The 12,105-nt window shown below is 39.2% G+C and overlaps 1 protein-coding gene across 7 annotated transcripts in view; it reads right to left on the minus strand.

Annotated features, from left to right (window-relative positions):
* Window positions 1-6,677: 6,677 nt before the first annotated feature.
* The window catches only part of RPAP2 (RNA polymerase II associated protein 2), a 206,149-nt gene continuing 200,721 nt past the window's right edge, over window positions 6,678-12,105 (minus strand). For all 7 annotated transcript variants that reach the window (XM_077120272.1, XM_077120271.1, XM_077120275.1 and 4 more), the window contains one exon: window positions 6,678-10,644. The gene's annotated coding sequence lies outside the window, so the exon portion shown is untranslated. The remainder of the gene's footprint in view (window positions 10,645-12,105) is intronic.

Here is a 12,105-nt window from a genome sequence, read left to right on the forward strand (position 1 = left end):
TAAGCCTTGCTATATGTAGCCTTCACTTCTCCACTACAGAAATAAGTTTCATAAGGGCAAGCTTCAAAATCAGGTACTCAAGGTTTCTAAGATGGGAAAGTTTAATAGTTCCAAATATACATATATTTTCCTTTGGACCCTCCAGGGGCTCTACCAGTACACCACAGTCTGAGATGTATCCTGGTATTACATTAAGCTATATAGAATTACAAGGCTTTGTTCCTGTTTTGGACTCCAGGAGTTTGAGTTGTTTAAGTGAGTTATCTAGACAAGTTGATTTAAATTATGTGTTACAAAAAAATGTAGGTTCTAGACTTAAAAAATCCTCTCTGCCAGGGGGTGCAAGGGTAGTTCTGTGGTAGAATTCTCACCTGACATGGGAGACCCAGGTTCGATTCCCAACCTGTGCCCCACCCCACCCCCAAATAACAATTTAACAAATGGTGCTGCAATAACAGGATAGCTCCATGGAAAAAGAATGAAATATGATCCCCACATACAGCATATAAAAAATGAAAAACAGACAAAAAACTATCTGTCTTTGGTTTCATAGAGTAGTTGAAGGTCTGGAGTACATGCACTATCATGTTTTACCCTGGATTCTGTTTTACCTTAGACCCAGCTAGATTGGTTTTGTTTTAACTCTAATTGAGCCTGATTTCTTTTCTTTTCTTTTTTTTTTATTACTTTAACTGTTATTATATATAGCAATGTTAACTTTCGGGTCTACAGCACTCCATTTCTGGGTCTTAGGTGTCACAGAGTTACTCACAGTTGGTATTTCCCTGGAAATACTAACTCATACACATATAGCTCATTGTCTCAGAATCTAGAAATACACTTACAACTTCAGACTAAGTGTGTCTGCTATTAGGCCTTACAATGTAGACTCCAATTTTCTTATAAATATTTTCTGAAAGACACCTTAGCATCTTTGCTCTTTTCTTTTTGGCTTATTTTGCACAACACATTGTCCCCAAGGTTTATTCAGTTCCTTGCATGCTTCTCCATGTCCTTCCTTTCTGTGGCTGCACTATATTCCATCATATATATGTATCACAGTTCAGCATTCTGCTTCTCAGTTATTGTACCCTTCAGCTCCCTCCATCTACTGTGCATCATGGATAATGTCCAAAATAAACGAATCATGTATTATAGTATTCTCACTTGATTGCAATCAGCAGCACTCTCAATTTTAGACAATTTCATTGGTCCATACAACAAAGAACTGACATACACAGCATCACCAACTATCAAATCAAAACTACCCTTTAGGGCGGGCCACGGTGGCTCAGCAGGCAAGGACGCTTGCCTGCCTTGCGAGAGGACCCGGGTTCGTTTCCTGGTGCCTGCCCATGTAAAAACAAAACAAAACAAACAAAAAAAAAAACTACCCTTTATCACTTGTCCCTCCCCCCAAATTAGTTGCCCCTGGTAGTGCTATGGTACTATTGATGTCTTCCTGTTAACTATTGGCCATAGCATGTATTTTTAGTTTCCCCCCTATTTTTGACTCTTTATCCACAATTGAACCTTTGAAATTGTTCATGTGAGAATTTATTTATAATTGTAGATTTAATCAAAGGGATGCATGGCACTATACATCTCCTTTTAATCATATTCACCTTCAGTATGGCAATGTTACTAAAAACCCCACTAATTAGTTACCATCACCTCTATCCAGTCCCTTGCATTTAGGTTTAACCTCATTGGGTAGCCTTTCCCCAGTTTCAAGCTTCCATGTACCTCTAATTCTGCTATACTCTACAATGTAATCTCTGAGATTACTTTTGCCAGAGTCATAATAGTGAAATCATACAGTATCTGTCCTTTTGTGTCTGACTTATTCACTCAGCATTATGCCCTCAAGATTTATCTACATTGTCATATGCTTCTGGACCTCATTTTGTCTTACTGCTGTATAATATTCCATTGTGTGTGTGTGTGTGTATACACACATATATATGTATACACCACATTTTGTTTATCTACTTGTCTATTGATGGATACTTGGATTGTTTCCATCTTTTGGCAATTGTGAATAGTGCCACTATGAACATTGGTGTGCAAATGTTTGTTTGTGTCACTGCTTTCAGCTCTTCTGGGTATATATTGAGTTTTGATATTGCCAAGTCATATGGCAACTCAATATTTAGTTTTCTGAGGAATCACCAAACTGTTTTCCACAGTGGCTGCACCATTACACTTTCTCACCAACAATGAATGTGTTCCAATTTCTCCATATCCTCTCCAACATTTGTAGTTTTCTGTTTAATAGCATCCATTCTTATAGGTGTGAGGTGATATCTCATTCTTGTCTTGATTTGCATTTCCCTTATATCTAATGAAAATGAGCATCTCCTCATGTGCTTTTTAGCCATCTGTATTTGCTCTTCAGAAAACTCTATTCATAACCTCTGCCTGTTTTATAATCAGGTTGTTTGTTCTTTTCTTGTTGAGGTGTATAATTCCTTTATGTACACAGGATAGCAAGCCTTTATCTGATATATGGTTTCCAAATATTTTCTCCCATTGAGTTGGCTGCCTCTTTACCTTTTTAACAAAATTCTTTGAGGCACAGAAGCTTTTTTATCTTAGGGAGTTCCCATTTATCTATTTTTAATTATGCTGATGGTGCTTGAGGTGTAAGGTCTACAAATCTACTGCCTATTACTAAATCTTGAAGCTGTTTCCCTGCATTTTCTTCTAGAAGTTCTATGGTACAGTCTCTTATATTTGGGTCTTTAATCCATTTTGAATAAATTTTTGCATGGGGTATAAAGTAGGGGTCCTCTTTCATTCTTCTGGGTTACTGATATCTAATTTTCCCATGCCAACGTATTAAAAAGACTATTCTGTTCCAGTTCAATGGATTTGGGGGCCTTATTGAAGATCAACTGCCCATAGATTTGGTGGTCTGTCTTCACATCCTCGATTTGATTCTGTTGGCCGATGCTTCTACCTTTGCACCAGTACCATGCTGTTTGACCTTTGTGGCTTTATGGTAAGCTTTAAGGTCAGGAAGTGAGGAAGTGATAGTCCTCCCACTTTGTTCTTTTTTCTTTTCTTTTTCTTTAGGATATCTTTAGCTATTCAGGGTCTCTTTCCCTTTCAAATAAATTTGAAAACTAACTTTCCAAGTCTTCAAAGTAGGTTGTTTGGATTTTGATTGGCATTGCATTGAATCTGTAGATCAATTTGGGTAGAACTGACATCTTAATGACATTCAACCTTCTTATCCATAGCATGCAATGCCTTTTTTAACTATTTCACTTTTAATTTCTTTTAGCAATGTTTTGTAGTTTTCTGTGTACAAGTCCTTCTTGACATCCCTGTTAGGCTTATTCCTAGATATTTGATTCTTTTGGTCACTATTTTGAATGGAATTATTTCCTAAATTGTCTCCTCAGATGGGTCATTACTTGTGCATCAAACCATTTGCACATTAATCTTGTATCCCGCCACTTTGCTGAATATGTTTATTAGCCTGAGTAGCTTTATCATGATTTCTCAGGGTTTTCTAAGTATAGGATCATGTCATCTGCAAATAATTAGTTTTGCTTCTTCCTTTCCTATTTGGATACCTTTTATTTCTTTCTCCTAATCACCCTAGCTAGGACTTCTAACAACATTGAATGATAGCAGTGAAAACGGGCATCCTAGACTCATCCCTGATCTTGGAGAGAATGCTTTCAGTCTCTCACCATTAAGTATGATGCTGGCTATGGGTTTTTCATATATGCCCTTTATGATATTGAGGAAGTTTCTTTTGATTTATACTTTTTGAGCTGTTTTAATCAGAAAAGCATGCTGAATTTTGTCAAATACTTTTTCTGCATCAATTGATAAGATCATTTGGTTTTTTCCTTTTGATTTGTTAATGTGCTGTATTATGTTGATTGATAAGAGTCAGAAGGAGACACGCCAAGAAATATTGGGAATCAACTCAGACTGGTACCTACAGAAGGGAGAGAAAATTAGAAAATTAAAAAATAAGAAATAAAAATATATATGTTTAAAATATGTAAATTAAAATAAAAAGAAAAATAACAATACTGCTAATAAAAAATATAGAGAACAAATATCTTAAAGAAAAAAAAAGCATTTACTGCTTCCCGCCAGCAGGTGGCACTCCTGAGGCACCTCCTCCTCTCAGGCCTGCCCCTCCATGACTGGGGAGATGACATGCATGGCAAGGCGGCGGCTCCCAGCCTGTGGTGGCGGGTCGGGGATGTGGACTGCAGCGCCCTGGGGAGCAGCTGATCCACAACACCTGGCGCTTGGCAGATCCACTACACACCATACCCACTGGGAAGGCTATTCCAGGTACCTGACTGGGCAGCTGCTCCGAGTGTGCCGGGACACAGTGGATGGCTGGGCTGGCCTCGGGGTTCCCCATGGGTGTTACCAGCTGTGACGCCAATCAGGGAGGTTGCTCCAGCCAGCAGAGGTTGCCCCTCCTTCTTCTGTCGTTACCAAGAAACCTTAGAGACCCTCTTCAGTCACTCAGCGCTCCATCCCAACTCCCACCCCCGGGAGCACAATCCATTCTCTTCCCGTCCCCTGTCTTGTCCCACGGAGCAGGGGTGAACTGAATCCACCCCACTCTGCCATCTTTCCTGAAGCCTTTCCTACCGCTACCATGCTGCCTTTTTCTTGATTCATTGCTACCCAGTTGCCAGCTTTAACCCCTTTAACTGTTTTCTGGAGTTCTGAGAAAGATGGCTCTTTTTGCTAATTGTTACAAGATTCTGTAGGGGTTGGAACCCTGGAGCATCACACTCTAGTCGACTCAGTCAACTGGAAGTCTTAAATGTTTATCTCCTAGGCTGCAAGAGCAAATGCCACGAAATGGTTTGTGTTAAACAATGGGAATTTATTCATTCACAGTGTGAGGCTGGGAAAGAGTCCAAACCAACGTGTCATCAAGGCAATGCTTTCTTTTTCAACACTGTGGCGTTTTGGGGATGGCTGCTGGCATTCTCTGGTCCTTAGCTTGCACATGGCAAGGCACATGGAGGCGTCTCCTGGCTTTTCCCTTCTCTTCTGGGTCCCCCTGATGAAGCTGCTTCTTCCTGTGGCTTTTGCTCTTAATTTCACTCTGCTTATAATGGACTCCAGTAAAAGGATTCAGACTCATCCTGACTCATCCATAGAGATGGGCCACACCTACTTAACTGAAGTAACTTCATCAAAAGATTCTACTTAAAATGGGTTTACACCCAGAGGAATGGATTAGAATCAAGAAAATGTCTTTTTTTTCTGGTGTACATATAGTTTTACACTACCACAATATTAAAATAATAATCTAACTAAAAATTGATATTAAAATATGGAAGAGAGAGCATGTGGTGTTCAGAGGTGGGTGTTCCAGTGGTGGGGAAAGGGACATATCCTAATCTTCTATAAGCATGTTATTTAGTGATACAGAGTGGGAACGGCAAAGGGCACAGCTTTTCATACTAGTTGTAGAATTATTTGTAATGAACTATGTGCATATGAACAGAGCTCAAGCCTAGTACTGCCACTTACTAGCCATGTGACCTTGGGTAAGTTACTTAACTTCTCTATGCCTCAGTTGTATCTGTTAAAAGGGTTTAATAATTGTACTTATAAGGCTATTGTGAGGATTGACTAATTTAATCTAATTTAAATACTTGGTATAATGCCTGGGTCAAAGTAAACACTATTTAAGTGCTGCCATTCATTGAAGGTATAACTTTGAAAAAAATTAAAATGAAAATAAAATTTAAAATTGTGCTGAATCATAAAAAAGTTTAATATTAAGATCTGTATGTGCTGGACTTGCCATACAAATAACCCTGTAAGGAATGTATTTTACTGTTCATCATTTTCAAATCCAGCTGAGGCTCAGAGAAATTAATCTGCTTAAGATCAACCAGCTAGTAATTGCCAATGTCCCAATGTCAAGATTTGATTTGGATCAATCTGGTCACAAATCCCAACCTTTTTCCCACTTTGCTTTCCACCTTCATTGTTTACTCAGTGTTTCATAGCCCAAACTAGATCATAAACTCCTGTGTGTGTGTACAGTGGGCAGGGGGTTAGTGAGAGAGAGCAGGGTCCAGTACCACGTGCTTCATAGAGCAGCTCTGTGCAGGGTGCCACAGAGGCACTTGTACTCCTGGTTGCAGGACCTGCCCTGTGGTAAGTACTCACTTAATACTTGTTGAATGAATGAATGTAGTGTGCATAGTCTGAAGCTCGGTATATGTTAGAATACTGCCCAGAAATGCAGGTCACATGAGGTTCCACAGTGATGGCTGGTGGGGACAGTTTCAGGAGAGATTCTAAAAGTTAATTTCAATGACTCAACTTAGGCTACCCTATCAGGTTCCAAACGCCCCCTTTTATTCTGCCTCCCCCAGCCTAGTTCTCCCCACTGGGCCTGGAACTGAATGAGATGAAGACTCAGTGAGTCTGTTATTTGTCAAGGGATTTACCCTATATATTTCTACAAAATAAATTAAGACAGAAACCTTCACAAATTCCATTTTTATTACAGGATTTATTATCCATGCACCCTTATTTGGCCTAAAACCTTTACTTCTGTAGGCATCTTTACTTCCATCAGCAGCACGAGCAGCTGGCTTTCATGGTGTTATGTCTTTCCACAAAAAAATTGAAGACTCTAATCACAGTTCTGGAGAACAAAGTTATGATAAGCATGTTTGCTAATTTTATTGAATTGAAACTTACAGAGGTGGGTTAGGAAGGTCTTCTGTAATCAGCTTCCTCTCCCACTTGGTAAATAGTTCTTCTCTGCCCTAGATGCTTTCCTGAGTAGCTCCTAAAGCAGTTAAATATTGTTTTCCCAAACTAGAAAAAGCCGAGGGATTCTCAGTGGTCCCTAATCTTTCAACCTATAACCAAGACCAGGGGCTTCTTGTATAAAATAAGTATTCTCTAACTCAAACTAGGACTCCCTCCACAATTTCAGTACTCCTGTAGAGATAACCCTTGTTCTGCAATGCAAGTAGGATGGAGATGAAGGAAATCTCAGTTTAGCTCACCCAGAGAGTGGCTACTTTAATTTCATGTGGGTTTTCTTTGATTGAAAGAATCCTATTTTGAGCTCTTTCTTCATTGGGCGTTTTTGTTGCTTCACTGGATAAGCCACACACCAGCAGTTTGAGACCTGAGTTCTTGTTACTGCTCTGCTAAAATGGACTGATCTTGTGTTAGGTAAACCTCTCTGAGTCTTAGTTTGTGCTTTTTTAAAATGAAGGATTTGGACTAGCTCAGAATTTTCAAATTTTTTCCCCTAGTAGTAGCAGTACCCTTTGTACAAAGGAAATCTTATTTAGATGCCCAATATGCAAAAGAGAAGCAGAACTGCTTTGGTTGACTTTGAAAGTGAGGACTCTCTTCCCCCATGTGTGGTTATACAGAAGATGGCTGAGTTTAACGTTCTGTGGCTACTTTTATTTTCAGCAAATAGATGCTTAACCCATGTGAGGATAATGTGTTAATAGGAAAGGATGTGGGAGGGAATAAGTTAACACATCACAGGCTATGGTTTTTGTCATATCAAAAAATCAAGATACAAAGTATTACAGAAGATTGTTTCTCTGAGTCCTACAAATTATATATTAAATTGTAACAAGTTATATGTGTGTCAACTTGAAAAAAGTAACATCACAGTGCCCTAAATGGAGAATGCATTGGCTGTATGAGCCTAGCAGGAGAGATGAGCATCCAGGGTCTGGCTTTTCCTGCTCATCTAAGCAATAAAAGCTTCCACTGCTGCAACACTTGAAGACCACAATTAATTTTATGGGTATCTTATTTCTGTCTAGGCAATGAAACGTACAGGCCCTGTGAGTCTGACTGGGTCAAAGGTTGTCCAGAAAATAACCAGCTTCCACTTTCTTAATTATGCAAACTAGAGCTAGGTGACTGAGAACTTGCTTTTGGTTTGCAAGACATAGGGAGTTTTGTAAGCCCTGGGGAGTGCAGAATTTCCTGAAAATGTTGTAAGGTGGCTGCCTTTCTTCTGAATTCATGCAATATTCTCCTTCATTTTGGTTATGAGTGTAGAGGTGATGAGGAGCAAAATGAAAACTAGCACCTTGGGGCAGCTTTTTTCCACAGGTCCGAGGTGAGGCCAGGCCATTTGGAGAGAAAGGCTTGGTGTCACTGCTTTCATTCAAAGGCAGCTTGATCCAATTCTACCTTCCAGTTCTTTCATCAGCAATCAGTTTTCTAAGACGTAAATATTTTTGTTGGGAGAAGGGCAAGCAAAGGCTTGAAAATTTAAAGAGCAGAGCTGAATGGCCGAGAAGATTTTATACAGGTTCTTATTTTGCTAGCTGAATTTGAAAAAAGACCCATGAGTTCTCAAAGAAAATTTATCTTTATTGGAAACAAAACATTTCATAAGGACTTTTCTTCATCAGGAATCACACACGGCAAGCCCTAAGGAGTCACTGTCCCAAACTTAGCCTCCAGGTTATGCTGTGCACAAGAGAGGAGCGCGTCCATATTCCTGAGTAGGGTTTGATGTGAGAATGCACACCACACACACACTGGAGTGTGCCTCCAAGACCAGACAGCGGAGGTCCCAGGAGCCAGACCTAACCCCAGACTCAGGCTCCTCTGGCACGTTTCAGATGAAAGGTACCCTTTCTCCCCTCTTGCTCTCAGCAGAGGCTGGCCTCTAGACATCATTGCTCTTTTTTTTTTTCTACTAGGGCTTATGTAAAAGCTTATTAAAGATTTTCAGATTTCGAAATGGTATCATTTTCCTTGGGTCTAGGTAAATTGTTAGAGAATGATTCTGTACCTAATGAGTAGGAAGATCAAAAGGTTTTTGGACATGACTATAAGCAGAAGATGCTAAATAATACCATAAAGAGATCCCAGAAAGTATATTAAGCCTGGTGGGGTTTTCAAATGTTTGAATATTTCCATTTCTATAAGATTATCTCAAAGGGCAATATGTATTTTTAAAATGCCATCCATTCCCTGAATATGACAACATATGTACTAGTTCCTGAAGTATATAAATAGAAAGTAAAACTGAATCATACTGTTTACTTTTCATAGTAAAAGATATTTAGAATTCTTGTCTTCGTCCCTGAAAGAGCAATGGGGTTTTCGAAAAACAATTCTTCCCTATTTTTTTTTTTTTGGAACTTAGATTCAAGAGAAAACCTGGAGTAACGGTTTTTGTTTACTAAAGGTAACACTTTACTTCGGTAACAAAGACTAACATGGGGATTGGGGAGTGGTGTTCTGGAGAAGACACAGGGCAAACTCTGAGACAGCAGAACACATCACTGAACCAGAGACTGGGCCAGATATCCAAAGTCTTGGCAGCCAGCTGTCCAAATCTTGCCAGGACTGAAAAGCTTAGCAACTGGCAACATAGGAGTTTAGAAGGAACTCACAATACCTCTGAGAGTAGCTTAGCTGAACTTTAACTCAGGGTACACCACCAAGCAAAGTGTAGGAAAAATTAGGGAGAGAATGTCATGTAAGGAAAAACATTGTTTTCTTAAATCATTTTTGGATTTTTCATTGCTAGTGTACAAAAATATAACTGACTTCTATTGATCTTGTATCCTGTAACCTTGCTGGACTCATTAAGTATACTATGCTTTTCTGTCTTAGTGAAAGAGACCCTCACCCAGTCAGATCATATCAAAAGGGCCCCAGGCCAACAACAGCTTTTCCCATAGAAATTGTCTGGCCTTATGCCTTATAGAACTCAGAACTGAAGTTAAGAGAGTTAAGGTGGCTTGGCCACACAACTAATTTGTGGCAGAGCCATATTCCTACTTCCCTGTCCACTGAGCTCTCCACTGTACCAGGCTGCTTTCTGGACCTTTCCATGGTTAGGTCTTTGAAGTTGTCATTTCCTCCAGCGTCCAAGACAGTAGATCTGATTTGACTCTTGTTTCTTGGTCCTTCAGTAAAGCTCCCCAAATTGTCTCAAGCCCCCCTCAACTGCTTGGAGACCTGCTTGACACACATTTTGAAAAATACAGTCTGATTTCTAGAGCCTGTAAAGAAACTATACGTTCCTTTTTATTTTATTTTTTTCTAAAGCCCTTTTGCAGAAAAGGTCTGGGATACTCTTGCTTTGAGCTTGTGAGGTTAACCACTAGGCTATGGACCACTTTACAGCACAGTCAACTCTTTAAAAGAATAATGACTATACTTCCAAAGGGCTTCATCTTACCTTGCCTTTATTAATCTGTTTACTGTCCTTTAGAATCTAGAGCTTAGACTGTGAGGACAAATTAGGATCTCAAACTTTTGGTCAACTATGATGGCTGGAACTGTTCAGACAAATGAGATTATTATTTCATTGAAACATCACTCAAGTTTCAACTTAAGATTTCAACTTTCATCTTTAAATAAATAAAAATACTGTTTTGTAGCTAGGGATACAAGGGTTTGGTTATCTTTGTTGGAATAATGGTTCTCCTCTATCTTGAGAGGTCACCTTCAGTTAGGGACAGAGGGATTGGGAAGTTGAAATCTAAGGAGGTCAAGGTTTCTTCTTGGAATAAAAGCACTCTGTCAGTCACCACCAGATCAGATTTATCATAGCTGGAATTTCAGAGATGGTGAACAACAGTGGTTCATCCTCTATTCTCTCTCCATGGATTACATCTGTGAAGCAAAAAAAGATAATTTTAACAAAACACCTAAAATATTTTACTAGTTGCAGCGGACACTGTGTTTATCTTCCTAACATGTATTCTATTTCTTCTCTAGTTTATAGCTACAGTGGTTTGGGTGCAACAAATTCAGCTCCAAATCTGGCTCTAGGTCAATAGGGAAATTCCCTTCTCTCTCCCGTATTTCTTGCTAGAATGATTCCCATTCAGGGTTTCCCCAATCAGTGTGAAGTTCAGGATTACTGCCAGGACTGTGTGCCACACATAAAACTACGAACTACTGCGGCAATTTTGCCACCTGTGGTAGATAGCCTCTGAGGTGGCTACCAGTGACCCTATCTCCCAGTATTTACACCCTATATTCTCCTCTTTGAGTGTGGGTGGTACTTAGTGATTAACCTCTAACTACAGAATACAGTGATGGGATGTCACTTCCGAGATTAGGTTACAGAAAGACTGTGGCTTCTGTTTTGGTCTCTCTCATATATACTTGCTCTGAGAGAAGCCACATGTCATGTTATAAGGTATGCTAATGAGAGGCCTGTGTGGCAAGGAGCTGGGGAAGGGCTCCACACAGCCAGCAAGGAAGTGAGGCCCTGAGTTCGACAGCTCGTGAGAAACCAAATCTTTTTCACATGGGTAAGCTTGGAGGAGGATCTTCTTCCATTTGGGCTTTCAGATGAGATTGCAGCCTTTACAGGGAAGATTAACTGAGACCCTGAGCCAGAGGCTCCTAGCTAAACTGTGCCCAGATCCCTGACTCACAGAAACTGTGAGATAATAAATTTTTTGTTGTTTAAGTCACAACTTTTGGGATATTTTATGAAAAAGCAAAAAATAATCTACCACCATAAGAAAAGATAGTTCAAGCTGGACTTTACCCAACCTCATTATGTTCTTCGAAGAGCTTTTAAATGCATGTATAGGTCAATCTGAGCCTCCTTTAAGTAAAAACTTCTGTTTACTGGGTCTTGAAGGATAAAAGTTGGGAGGCAGTTACAGTGTTGATTCCTCATATTCAGTTTTCTAGCTGGTTCAAAAAAGGGGTACCGTTTTTTTCTCACCCGACTCTCAAATATCATTCCCATATATTCTGAGAAGATGTGTTTACAAAGACGTAAATGATAAAAATGAATATAAAATGACATACGTGAAGTATAATTTTGGGAAGGAAAGTGGAATTGGAATCAGATAAAAGGGAAACTTTCATTTTTAATTATACATGCAATTCTGTTTTAATTTTTATTTTAAAAATAAGCCTGTATTGCTTTTTCTAATACTACAGATGGAGTTTTATTTTATTTTCATACCTTCCTTCAGCAATTCAAAACACTTTCAAAAACTTTATATTGTAGTAACCAATATAATGTACAAAGTTTTCCATTTTAACTACATTCAAGTGTATAATACAGTAGTATTAATTATATTCAAAATATTCTGCTATCATCACCAA

Source organism: Tamandua tetradactyla, chromosome 11, assembly GCF_023851605.1.
Source record: "Tamandua tetradactyla isolate mTamTet1 chromosome 11, mTamTet1.pri, whole genome shotgun sequence".
Lineage (NCBI taxonomy): Eukaryota > Metazoa > Chordata > Mammalia > Pilosa > Myrmecophagidae > Tamandua > Tamandua tetradactyla.